The sequence below is a fragment of the Lithobates pipiens genome, unplaced genomic scaffold (assembly GCF_037356315.1).
Source record: "Lithobates pipiens isolate NorthernLeopardFrog02 unplaced genomic scaffold, aLitPip1_a1.2 Scaffold_10, whole genome shotgun sequence".
Classification (NCBI taxonomy): Eukaryota; Metazoa; Chordata; class Amphibia; order Anura; family Ranidae; genus Lithobates; species Lithobates pipiens.
Window position 1 is genome coordinate 18,394,572 of NW_027507686.1, and position 13,314 is coordinate 18,407,885.

Genomic DNA, 13,314 nt, shown 5'->3' on the forward strand with positions numbered 1-13,314 from the left:
TGTCAAGGCAAAAAAAAAAATTGTACATATCTACAATACATGCTCATTTCATGTTTTATCCCTTTAACCACTTGCCTATCAGAGACATTTACCCCCTTCCTGCCCAGGCCAATTATCAGCTTTCAGCTGGTCATGCTACACTGTACCCATATGAAATCTATATAATTTTTTCCCCCACAAATAGAGCTTTCTTTTGGTGGCATTTAATCACTTTTTTTTTTTTTTTTTTGCTTAAAAAAAAAAATAGCACTATGAAAAGACTGAAAAAAAATAAAATAAATATATATATATAAAAAAAAAAAAGTTTTAGGTTTCCGTTATAAAATTTCGTAAATAAGTAATTTCTCATTCATTGATCAGGCGGCACTGAAGGGCAATGATGAGGAGGGCACCGATATGCAATGATAGGTGGCACGGATAGGCAGCACTGAAGGGCGGTGCTGGTGGGCACAAATTGGCATCACTGGCGGACACTGTTGGGGCTGCACTGATAATCGGGGCACTGATTTACACAGGAAGCTGTGCTTCTCCATGCACTGTGGGTGTTTCGTCAGATTAGGCGACCCCACAGAATTTGTAACGGAAGTGACGTTCTGTCACCGCCATCTTGCTACACCCCGCACTCCTCCACAGTAAGGATACAGTACAAGCAAGCGGACATCTTGTTACACCCACCAGAGTTTTGCATGTCACACTTATTTTTAAACAGGAAACTCGGCTTACATGGTGAAATACAGTATTTAGAAATCTGTCGGACTGTTTAATCATAAAAGCAGCGGTGTTCTGTCAGATCAGCAAACCTGTGAAATCAGCAGGCTAGCCGCTGCTTTTAAAATTCAACATGTAAACAGTCAGTCGGATTTCTAAATACTGTATTTCACTATACGAGATCCATTTACTGTTAAAAATAAGTGTAAAATGCAAAACTCCAGTGGGTGTAACAAGATATCTGCTTGTCGCCTTCTCACTGTATCCTTACTGTGGACGAGTGTGGGGTGTAGACGAAACACGCATAGTGGAAGGGGCTGGCAGGGTGCTGTACATAGGAAACTGTTTCTCTATACAATGCAGGCAGGTCGTGGTTGGTGGAAGGGGCTGGCAGGGTGCTGTACATATGAAGCTGTGCTTCTCTATACAATACAGGCAGGTCATAGTTGGTGGATGGGGCTGGCAGGGTGCTGTACATAGGAAGCTGTGTTTTTCTATATAATACAGGTAGGTTGTGGTTGGTGGACAGGGCTGGCAGGGTGCTGTACATACCTTCCTGAAAACAGGAAGATGCAGTAATGGCCACATGTGATACTGAACCTTCCTGATTGATAGAAGTGAAGTCAAACGAATGAGAAGGGTGGTGCAGACAGACACAGATAAGCTGGGGAGGAAAGCTTCTAATGCACACAGGGAAAAGCTCACAGTGTGCGGTGTAATCAAAGTAAACTATTACAGGCAGTAGCCTGTACAACAAGATAGAAGGTAAGGCTGGTAAGCCTTAGATAGAAGGTACGGCTGGAGCTCAGCTCTGCACATTACATTCAATCAATGGAAATGTATTAGAGGACTCTTTCTATAAAACAGAATATTCTGGGCTGTGTTTAAAAATATTGCAGTAAATTCTCTGCTCGTTAAATGGATAATCAATTACCACCCAACATGTCTAAGCGATGTAACCCCATAAGGAATGTCAGAGATGACGCGGCATCTCTATAAAGCAGCACCTTGCTCCGGACGCAGTCAGGAAGGAGATTCTGAATAAGCGCTGATCTTAACAAGCACCGATGAGGCCTTAAAAGAAAAAGCAGATTGATGAGTAAAAAAGGCAGGAAGGACAATCCGATCTCTATTCATGGTCCTTCCAGGAGAGCATAGCGGAGCTTCAAATTAGCAGGAGGGTGCTTTCTTTATTGTGCACGGCATTGATTGGTGTGGGAGCCGCTCGCGTGTCCCTGGTGCAGTTCCGCTTGTGAACTAGAGGTGTCATCCTTAGCAAAGGGAGGCCGAGTACGGGAAGAGGGAAGACGACGTAGAGGAACCTAGGACTGGGCAGAGGCGAAGACGACTTCCTAGTTCAGAACATGCCATGAAGAGGAAGCTACACACACTGTTCATCCTCATCCAAGACTTAGAGAGATCCTTGAATATTTCCGACGCTCCATTAAAAAAAACAAGCAAACTAAAAATTGTGTACACCGATTTGTTTTATGAAAAGGACAACCTCATCTCTTGGCCTTGCAGTGCCGACATCTTTGCCTTAACTCCCAGATTTGCTAAAACCGGAGAGTGCAAAATCTGGTGCAGCTGTACATGGGAGCCAATCCGCTTCTACCTTCAATTAAGCTTCGACAATAAGCCCGGGTCAGAAACAGCTGAAGTCACACGATTTCAAGGCAGCAATGCAGTGCAACTTCAGGGGGCGATTTGACAGACATCTGTGTGGGGTTTTATGCACTGATGTCTATTCAAAAATCGCCTCTGAAGTCGCCAAAAGTAGTACAGGAACTTTTTGGGAAACATTGCGGCGCCACAAAGTCAGCATCGCACCGAATCGGAAGGTGTCATTGCTGGTAATAGCCGCCGATTTGGCATGCCATTTGACATGCCAAAATTGGCCCAATAGGAACAGGGGCTAAGCCCCAATTCACACCAGTAACAGCTTTGAAATAATGCTACTTCAGCACAATTTCAAAGCTGCACGCACATCAGTGCGAATCGCACCACAGATTTCATTTTGGCTTGAGACTTCATACAAAAACAGAAGAAGAAGTCTAAGCAAGTCGCAATGAATTCAGAAAAAATAGCACAGGAATCTTTTTCTGAGTCACAGGCTATTTGAACAGTTCCACTGCTGACACATGGGATTGCAAATCACACCGGTGTACGGGGGCTAAAACCTGGAAGCTGATTGGTTTCTATGTAGAACTGAGCCAGATTTCTGTGTGCCTCAGTTTCAGTAAATCTCAATACCGTGCACTTCTCTAGGAGTGATCTGATTGGTTCCGAGTCCTTGAGACAATACAAAAGAGATATAGATATAGATATAGTGTGAAAATAATATAATATATATATATATATATATATATATATATATATATATATATATATATATATATATATATATATATATATATTTTACATATACTCGTTTGTGGTTTGATTTTCTCCAGATTACAGACTAGAGCAGTTTCATACCAACATTCATTTAATTAAATAAAAAATAAAATGTGTGCAGCACATAAGGGAATTTATATGCACTACGATGCAGAGAACAAGTTACCATCATAATCTATGAAACTCTTGACATCGGTGTGTTGGTTTTGAAAAAATGAGCTTACTGCGTTTTCTGTGTTGTAATAAAATATATTCGTAATAAAAAACAATATAAAAAAAATATATATAAAAAACATATTTGTAATAAAAAACAGGGTGTATTATAAATCAATGGCAATGTATGAAAAAAAAAAAAAAAAAAAAATGCACTAAAAATACAATATGCATTTTATTTAATGCATTTGTCATGTCGCGTGTCTATATTTTAAAGAAACACAACTCAGAAAAAAAAATTGTTGAAAGGACAATAAAAATAAAAAAATAAATAAAATAAAAAAAAGGAAGAAAACGCATATAGCACGCACGCAGAACGCTCAATAAAACCATCCATAAACAGTCTGCTCTTTGAGGAAGATGCATTTTTTTAATGCAAAAATGTGAATAGACCCTTAAAGTACTGCAGAATTTTATACACTGTCATCCTTTTTATACTTTTTCACCCTTTGTTCTTTTTATAAAACCATGAAGGAGGACACACATGTGAATAAATCAGATATAATAAGGCTGTACTGATGCTCATTTAAAATCTTTTTGTTTTTAAACTTCAAATAATACAGAACAAAAAAAAAAAGCAAAAAGGTTGTGTATAATAAATCCGAGGATACTATACATCAGAATAAGCACAGAGGTTTGAAGGTATAATACAGTACACCTGATAGAAACCGCTCACAAAAAAAAATTTAAAAATGCGTCCACAAAACGCACCGCCCGATTTCCAACACGCCAGCAGATGTAAGCGACTGCGAAGACTTGGATGTCCGCAAGGCACAGGGTGGAATATTTTTCTCCGGCAGTCAATATATATACAGCACACGTTCCAGGTAGAAGGTAGAAGCGTGTGCAAACACCAGATTGCCCTACGTGTTTTGCGGGCGAGCCTCGGCGCGGTGTGCGGCTCTGGTTGTAAGCGGCGGCAGAGAGGCAAATTTTGTGTGGCAGTTCCTAGCAGAGCGTGAAGCTATTATGTCCTGTCATGGTGAGAATGAATCTCTCGCTCCCTCAAACATACCCGTGTTCAAATCACCATGAGAAATGTAATTTCAATGTCAGTGGGACAATGGGAGGCTCGCTCTAGAAGGACTCCTCGTGCGGGGGAGGCAGCACAGGCCCCACCGACACCGCGACAAACCATCCACATAATAACACGGGTTACAGCAAATCAATGTGTATGCCATCATATGTGTCAATAGGAACTGTAAAAGAATCGTGTTCGCTCTGGCTGCGGTCAAGTCAGTGTAAAAAAAAAAAAAAAAAAAAATAACAAAAATGAAAAAAAACACACAACAGCGGGCCTCCTGGACAAAACAAATGTACTTTTAATACGCAACATCTGCGTACTCCCTGGTCTCAAATATTTGGCAATCTAAATGTAGGTTTATAGGAAAAACCATCTGGGATGATGTGGGCCCAGTTGAAGATATAAATATTAAGATTCACCAAGGAGCCCGATGGCACAAGGCTGAGGGTGATAAAAGGTTGTGGATCTCCGAGGTGGTATCTTTAATTTGATACCCTATATTGGGACATCTAGGATTTCATTATCTGATTGGAAGCTTCCACCCCGTATGACTAACAGCCATCTTGGTCAGGCAAAGTATACTTAAGACGCCAGCTCCTGGGCTTGGTGCACTTTTTTGCAAGTGGCTAGCATAGGGAATGGAGCACCCCCCCCCCACCCCCCACCCCAGTCTGTCAGGTACAATACTGGAGACAGGGAAAGGTTCCTGGAGGAGTAGGCACAGTGCAGGGACTACCTTGACCTTCCAGGAAGCCTCCCCTTTTGAGTGTGGACAAGCCATTCCGCCTCTCGTGGTGCTCTTGGGCACCTTCCTTTCTGCATCTTATGGGTCAACCACTGTCTCGGTTCCAAGTGGTTGGGCGTGCTCCCCCCACTGGGCCTGTTGTGCTTGCCGGACTGTGTTCTCCACACAACGCTGCACTTAACTCAACCTTCTTAAAGACAACCATACAATATGACTGTACAGTCAACATTAGATCTACCTAATTGAATGACTTTACTCCTTGGGGAATCAAGGCGCTCACCTTACACTGCCCTCAACTGCACTATGTAATATGAGGACGAATCGGGAAAATCCAATTTGTATCAAATCAGGCAGGCCCTTGCACTGCATAGCTGATGGTCGATCCAAAGGAGAGCGTACAATGAGATAAAAGGTCAGCTTTAGATTTGCCAACACTTATGGAATTTGAAGGCCTACATTATTGGATTGGTTTGGAAGGTCTTTGAAGTTTTAGGTAAATCTATCCACATGTTCTAATGCATTTGAGCAATCTCTCCTTTAAATTTTGCCACTTTATGGAGTGAAAGGGCATGCCTAATGATTCAATTCATACATAGGTTGGCCCTTGCACTTCATAGTTGTTGGTGAATCCAAAAGAAGGTTGTTCAGCCAGATGGTAATGAATGTTTTCGTCTTATAGGAGGGTTGTATTGTCAACCCGATTAAAAAGCTTTCAGATTTTTCTTCTAAAAAAAAAAAAAAAATAAAAAAATAAAAAAATTTGCTCTGACATAAAAACATGCTGTGTGTATGCACACTCCAATGTATACACACACACACACACACTAAATATTTATTATACCCCCACCCTCTATTATGCAATCTTGACATGCAGGCTGAGTGGCTGCATGCGTCTTGTTCTTCACCTGCAGAACTGAAGCTATTCAGATACAGGTGAGATTGAGGCAGAGATGGGTGACCGGTGCACTGTAAGCCTCTGAATGGGATTCTATACAGTGGAGTCTCTTCCCATAGTCCATGTTGTACGTGGCGGCCCCAACATTCCTCTCCATATTTTCTGGTAGAGGAATCCTAATCCGACTCATACCCACACAGCACAGACTACAAGATGTTTTGCTTCCTTGAGCTGTCTCTGTCCTTCAATCAATCTGCCACACATATGGTGCATTCAGTACGGTGTATAATCAATATGCAAATTGCCTTCCATATTGATCCTGTATTAATTTTCAATTAGGAAGCTCACAAGGGGTCTGACCTGGTCAATAAGAGATGCAGCAGACAAGTTGAAAACTAGTAGATTCCTGGAGACTTGGCTCGAGCCATGCCAGACAGAGCTCCCACCCGACCGCAAATCCCCGGCCTGGGTCTTCAGTAGTACCTGCTGTCATCTTTCATGGCTCTGGCGTACCGCCAACACGTGGCAGCCACACGCCACCTTCACCCTCTCTACCGGATTGGGAGGAGAAAGGTCTGGTCCCAACAGTGAAAACAGAAAAGGACCATGCAATCCCGGGAGTGTCGAAAAACAAAGACTTTATACAACAAGAGATGCAGAACACATTGTCCGCCTAAGTGGATCTTAAAGAGCAATTTCAGGGAACAAGTACAACCAAATAAGTGGACTCATTGTATCCAAACAATGCAATAATTTAGAATTAAAAATTAATACATGGGACACAAGCTTATTCAAGGCTTCAGCTGTTCCTGGAACTTCTGCAAGGCACGAGTCCACCTCACTTCCTTACATTGGTGACCTGGGAACCTTTTCTGCCCAATTAAAGAAATGGACAATATTCTCGAATACCATCCCTGACAGTTTTTCCACACGGAAATTTTTATTTATCCAAAATGTCAGTAATAAGCAAGTCAGGTGGGTCGTCAATTCGATAAAAGAAACTGCCTGACTAGTGATTCATCAAGCACAGACCTCAGAATGCAGATCCACCCACGGACCATGTGGGGTGACCACTGAAATCACACACAACGTAGACCAAGATGTCCAACTCCACCCAAAGCTAATTTCATTATGGACAGGATAGAGTAGAAATGGGTTACCGTCTCAGTAAAGTTTTTTTTTTTTTTTGCCCTTTGTGTTTCTACTGGGAAGGAGATTTCTCTCACTTCCTGTCTGGACAGGAAATGAAAGAAAATCTAATAAAAACCCACAAAAACAGTTTTAGCCTAGGTTCACATTGCTGCAGGTTTTGAGATTCCAACCCGGCAATGCAGTTAGACTTCAGGGGCGATTTGACAGACATCGGTGCTGGTTCCTGCACAGATGTCTATACAAAGTCGCCAAAAATAGTACAAGAACTACTTTTGGGAATGGATTTGGACGGTGCCATTCCCGGCAATAGCCGCTGATTTGGCATGGGATTTAACATGTCAAATCTCATGCCAAATCGGACCTAGGCCAAGTAGAGCGAGGAAAGCTCAGAACGTCCCATGTTTTGTCTTCCTGTCCTGGTGACAACTGCTCTCCCAATTTCCGACAACACAGGCCCGACAAACAACTCCACATTATACTATTTGGCCTTGTTCAGTTATACAGAAGCTGTTGCTGCCACTTTGAAAACTACCGTGGAACACTTTTCAGAGGGCGGTTGACAAGGAGCCTTGGAGGTGACTTGTTGCCTCCTCATTGCATGTCTTTTTATCCTGAAAAGGCTGAGCCACTGTGCTACAACCATATGCATTGCATGCAGTTACAGGGTGGTTGTAGCACAGCCCCTTTCACTTGAATAGATTGCATTTGGTGCCGGTACTACCTGGTGTTCGCAACAAACGATTTCACTTTTGCCAAAGCATTGAGGCCTTGGCATGTGTACAGCCCTGAGTGGCTGCATGCCCTTAAGATGGTGGTAAAACACGATTCAACCCCTTGCCTTTACTGTGTGAACAACCCCCTTTATGAAGCCACAGTGGGGGGGAGATTTACTAAAACTGGAGCACTCAGAATCTGGTGCAGTTGTGCATGGCAGCCAATCAGCTTCTAACTTCAGCTTGTTCAATTAAGCTTTGACAATAAAACCTGGAAGCCTATTGGCTACCATGCAGAGCTGCACCAGGATTTTGCACTCTTCAGTTTTAGTAAATCGATCTCAGTGGGGTTGATTTACTAAAGGCCAACAGACTGTGCACTTTGCAAATGCACCCTGCAAGGCTATTTGCGCCAGAATATCTCCCTCTTCCAATCAGGTTTACACCTGGCCTCAAACTTGGTTCTGATTGGTGGCTTTACAAACAATGCCATTTCTTACTTTGACACATCAGGCCCGATACGCCATAGCTGCACTGCAGCCCCCCCATCTGCTTACACATGACCCCTTTTTCAAGGTCGCATTGCCCTCGCTTTTTGTGACGCCGCTTCTATTACCTTTCCTGATCTGTAAGCTAAATAGGCAGAGCATGGACCAGCTCCCCATACACTAAGCCTAATTGGCCACCGGATAACCGTAATTAGTGCTCCACTCATTAATGAGTAAAATCTTTATTGGCACCATTGATCAGCGGAGTTGTTAGCCATCCTGCTAACCAATGGCAGGCATAACAAGCCGGCTTATTGGCATAGCAATTAATTAAATCAATTTCTAGCCAGAAGCTGCCACTTGTTTTAAGCTTGTTAGGAGACTGACAGGGCAAAACGTCAAACTCAGTGAGGGGACAGGCAGGGCTCCCAGCATGCACTCTGCCATAACGGTACAGCTGGGGTCACCGTGCCCCGTTCACAGCCTGTGCCAACCACATGGCAAGCACCCCACATACTAAACTGCATTAGATTATAGGCCAAGCTCATGCGAGCTGCCTGCATTGTACATAGCAACCAGATTCAAGTATTGGCAAAATAAAACCATCGTATCTGCTGCCCTTATGGCGCTGCCTGCCGCTCTCTCCTCTTATTAACCACCGGGCACTTTTACCACCTTCCTGCCCAGGTCAATATTCCGCTCTCAGCGCTGTCACACTTTGAATGACAATTGTGCGGTCACGCAATACTGTACCCAAACTACATTTTTATCATTTTTTGGACCACCGATGAAGCCTCAGCGATCGGGACCACCGATGAAGCCTCAGCGATCGGGACCACCGATGAAGCCTCAGCGATCGGGACCACCGATGTCCCTGTAACAGAAGCTGGTTAATGGCCTTCTTCTATTTCCCTCACGCTAATCGTAAGGAGAGAAATGCCAGGGGGCTGGAAGGGCAGGGAGCGTGTTAGCAATGTCCTAGCAACAAGACCGAATGGAATGATGCCATCTCAGGGAGTTTTTAAGCCAGGCTTCAGGAGGTACATAAATTGCCTACACCAACGGCGTTTTTTTTTTTTTAGCTCAACTCAATGCTGCACAGTTTATTTTTATTTGTGAGTGCCCTTACCTGCACAGGTGAACTATGCCTTTATATTCTTAGCTAAATATATATTTTCTTAGGAATGTAATATAGTGGCCATGTAGCCACTCCAGTTCCATTCATCTCCTTCCTGCGGTATAAATGATGCACAGGCACTACATGTCCCAGAAGTCTGTGTGGCTCAGGCTGCTGTGCTGTGGACCATTAACCTGTGGCAGCTGCATCACCACATCACCCCTGTAGCACTGAGAAGTACACTGGGGGGGGGGGGGGGGGGTATAAAGAACTGACTGCAACAGGAAGGGACTGCTGAGGCTCAATGTCACGCAGCCGGATGTTCCCACAAAGCCGGAGCGGAGGCACCACCCCACATGCAGGATATGAATCTGTAATGTGCATGATAAAAAAAAAAAAAAAAAAAATTGTCACGACCCCGGTCGAGTAAAGAAAAAAAAAAAATCTGGCCCCCAGAGTTCTGCTTTAATAATAGAGAGATCGGCGGCTCCTGTGACCATTTCTATTTATTTTGCTCAGATCCCAAGAATAAAAAGCCCTTGAAAAAGGCCGTAATTACAGTTTCTCTCCTAACTTGTAACTGCAGATCAATGGTACATTTTAAGATGCATCGATTTACAATTAGCATGGCTTCCCCACTTAAGGCTTTAGGAGAAAATTCACTTTTCTGCTCCACGCGGAGGGATCCGGTAAACCTGGCTCAGGATACGAAGGAGAGCCGCGTTTGCTCCACAGGCCCCGGGGGGGGAGGGGGACACGGCAGAACAATTATCATACTCTGCAAGTATGAACGATGAAATCCTGCTGAACCACAGCAGGGAATGGGTTTGCAGGCAAAAATGTTTTAGTTCTGTATCAGTTTGGGAGATTTCTTGTCATTTCCTCCTACGGTGAGGTGGGAAAAAAAAAAAAAAAAAAAAAGTATTTGACCCCCTGCTGGAGTTTCAATGATCAGGAGAACGGTGAGGAATCAGCCCAGAACTACACGGGAGAATCTTGTCAATGATCTCAGCTGGGACCATAGTCACCAAGAAAACAAATCGGTAACACTACGCCGTAAAGGACTGAAATCCTGCAGCGCCCGCAAGGTCCCCCTGCTGAGGAAAGCACATGTACAGGCCCGTCTGCACCATTCAGATGTCCATTAGCAAACTTCGGAGGAGAACTGGGTGAGTGTTGTGGTCAGATGTGACCAAAATTGAGCTCTTTGGCATTAACTCAACGGAGGAGGGAGGAGGGAGGAGGGAGGAGGAGTGCTGCCTTTGACCCCAAGAACACCATCCCTACAGTCAAACATGGAGGTGGAAACATTATGCTTTGGGGGTGTTTTTCTGCTAAGGGGACAGGACAACATCAAAGGGACGATGGACGGGGGCCATGTACCATCAAAATCTTGGGCGAGAACCTCCTTTTCTCAGCCAGGGCAGTGAAAATGGGTCATGGACGGGTCTTCCAGCATTACAATGACCCAAAACACATGGCCAAGGCAACAAAGGAGCAGCTCAAGAAGAAGAAGCACGTTAAGGTCCTGGAGTGGCCTGGCCAGTCTCCAGACCTTAATCCCATAGAAAATATGTGGAGGGAACTGAAGGTTCAAGTGGACAAACGTCAGCCTGGAAATCTTCAGGACTTGGAGAGGATCTGCAAAGAGGAGTGGGACAAAATCCCTCCTGAGATGTGTGCCAACCTGGTGGACAACTACAAGAAATGTCTGACCTCTGATTGCCAACAAGGGTTTTGCCACCAAGTCATGTTTTGCAAAGGGGTCAAATACTTATTTCACTCATTAAAATGCATATCAATTTGTAACTTTTTTGAAATGCGTTTCTCTGGATATTTTTGTTATTCTCTCTCTCTCTCCCTCTGTTAAAATAAACTGACCAATAAAATTATAGACGGATCCTTTATCAGTGGACAATGGTACAAAATAAGCAGAGGATTAAATAACTTTTCTCCCTCACTGTACATCAAGTAGGAAACACGAAATCTCTCACAATTCAGACAAGAAAAACGTTTTTCTATATTGAGAAGGTTGTTACTGCCCGTGGAGAAGCTGGCAGTGCTGCAGTGGGATCGGTGCCTGCAATAAGATACAGCCGGCCCTTCTGCTCAGCAGCTGCCGGTGCCCCCCTTTTGAATTGATGAGGCCCAGGCCCAGTACAGAAGTGCTGGTTGTACTGCCCTCAGCAGCCTTATCAGGAATCCAGTGGTGGCCGATTCATAAGGGGCGCAGTGGTGCTGCCCCCCTAATCTTCGTGCGCCAGCCCCTAACCTCCATGCGGGGCGCCGAAGCATGGATTTCAAAAGGGGCTTTTTTTATTTTTGAAGCACATGATTAGCCTGAGGCTCCAATTGGCTTTAAAAAGGTTGGGCTCGGGGCGCAGTGCCCACCCACTTGTGACATTAGCGAATCAACATTTGCTATTGTCTTCCTGCCCGGAAGAGACGCAACCGGACGGGCCCGGAAGAGACGCAACCGGACGGGCCCGGAAGAGACGCAACCCGGGATGAGGCAAGCATGGGTGGACGAGCAGGTGGGGGGGGGGGGTTTGTTTGCCGCCGCACCTACTAAAAGACTTAGCCCAGGAAGGAAGCGGGCCGCTCCCCTACAGATCAGCATTTTTTGTTTCATACATTCCATGTTTATTGAAAGTTTTACCCCATGTGCACTGTTGATAAAAAGCCGACATGCATTAAAAAATACTTCACAATGCAAGTCGCTGACATTACATGCGGCGTTCTGAAAAATAAAAACGAACGATGGCTTGGCTAAAAAAAAAAAAAAAAAAAAAAAAAAAAAAAAATCTATGTAAACATAGAAAAATAAATAAATAAAAAAAATCTGTCAGGTTATTAATAGTGCCGTGCACACGTCCTTCAAACAAAAGGATGAGGTGAAAATTCCAAGCGAGTGAATGCACTTTGCTCTGTTTCATAGAAGCAAATGGATTTGGTGCTTTTTATACATTAATCAATCAATATTACTGGCCGTAGATGAGCGGCACAGCCAAGATAGGAGTGACCTCCCAGGCAGACAGGACACTTTAATGCTTAGAAGACAGCTCAGAGCTTAGCAACTTGGCGAATATGTTTGTGCCTGATTAGCCCTGGAAGGCAGCGGCTGTGAGCAATGCACTAAATATGACAAGGTTAGTCGTTTTCAATTTGCGCAGGGAGACGAAATGAGTGACTGAGGGGTGGGGGGGGGGGGTATAGGATGGAAGGGGGGGGGGGGCACAGCATTGTCCCGCTTTCACAGGAGGCCGCCTATCTGCATTCTTTCATACTGACAGAGCCTGCACACTGAAGAGGACCGGTCAGCTTGATGCGGCGCAGGGAGCCGTATTGTAGTGGGAACCCGCATTTGCTTTAAAGGGACGCAATGGGGATTTACTAAAAAGGCAAATAAATAAACTGTGCATTCTGCAAGTGAAGTTGCTCCAGAGCTTAGTAAAATGAGGTGAAGCTCTGCCGACTTCCATCATCCAATCACATGCGAGCAAAAATGCTGTTTTTTTATTTTATTTTCCTGGCATGGATTGGATATTCTTTGCACCTCATTTACCAAGCTCTGGAGCAACTGCACAGTCTGCCTTTAGTAAATCAACCCCAAAATGTAACGGACATTTACATTGGGGGGCTAGAATTGTTTTTTGGGATACGTGCATCCTCTGAGGCTGGCCATACACACACACACAGATGTCTAAACGGCGCAGATGGCGCAATCAGGGCCGTCCATGGCTCAAAATTTCAATTTAGAAGCAGCCAAAATTCCATCCGCCCATGGCATCCCATGGGCTCGTTTACACTAGCATTGCTCTCCGAAAATTGATCAGAGTTTGGATCACTCTTCAGAGAGCAT

At 44.3% G+C, this 13,314-nt stretch overlaps 1 protein-coding gene across 4 annotated transcripts in view; it reads right to left on the reverse strand.

Moving 5' to 3' along the window:
* Positions 1 to 13,314, reverse strand: part of ZFHX3 (zinc finger homeobox 3) — a 140,035-nt gene that overhangs the window by 29,519 nt on the left and 97,202 nt on the right. The window lies entirely within an intron of this gene.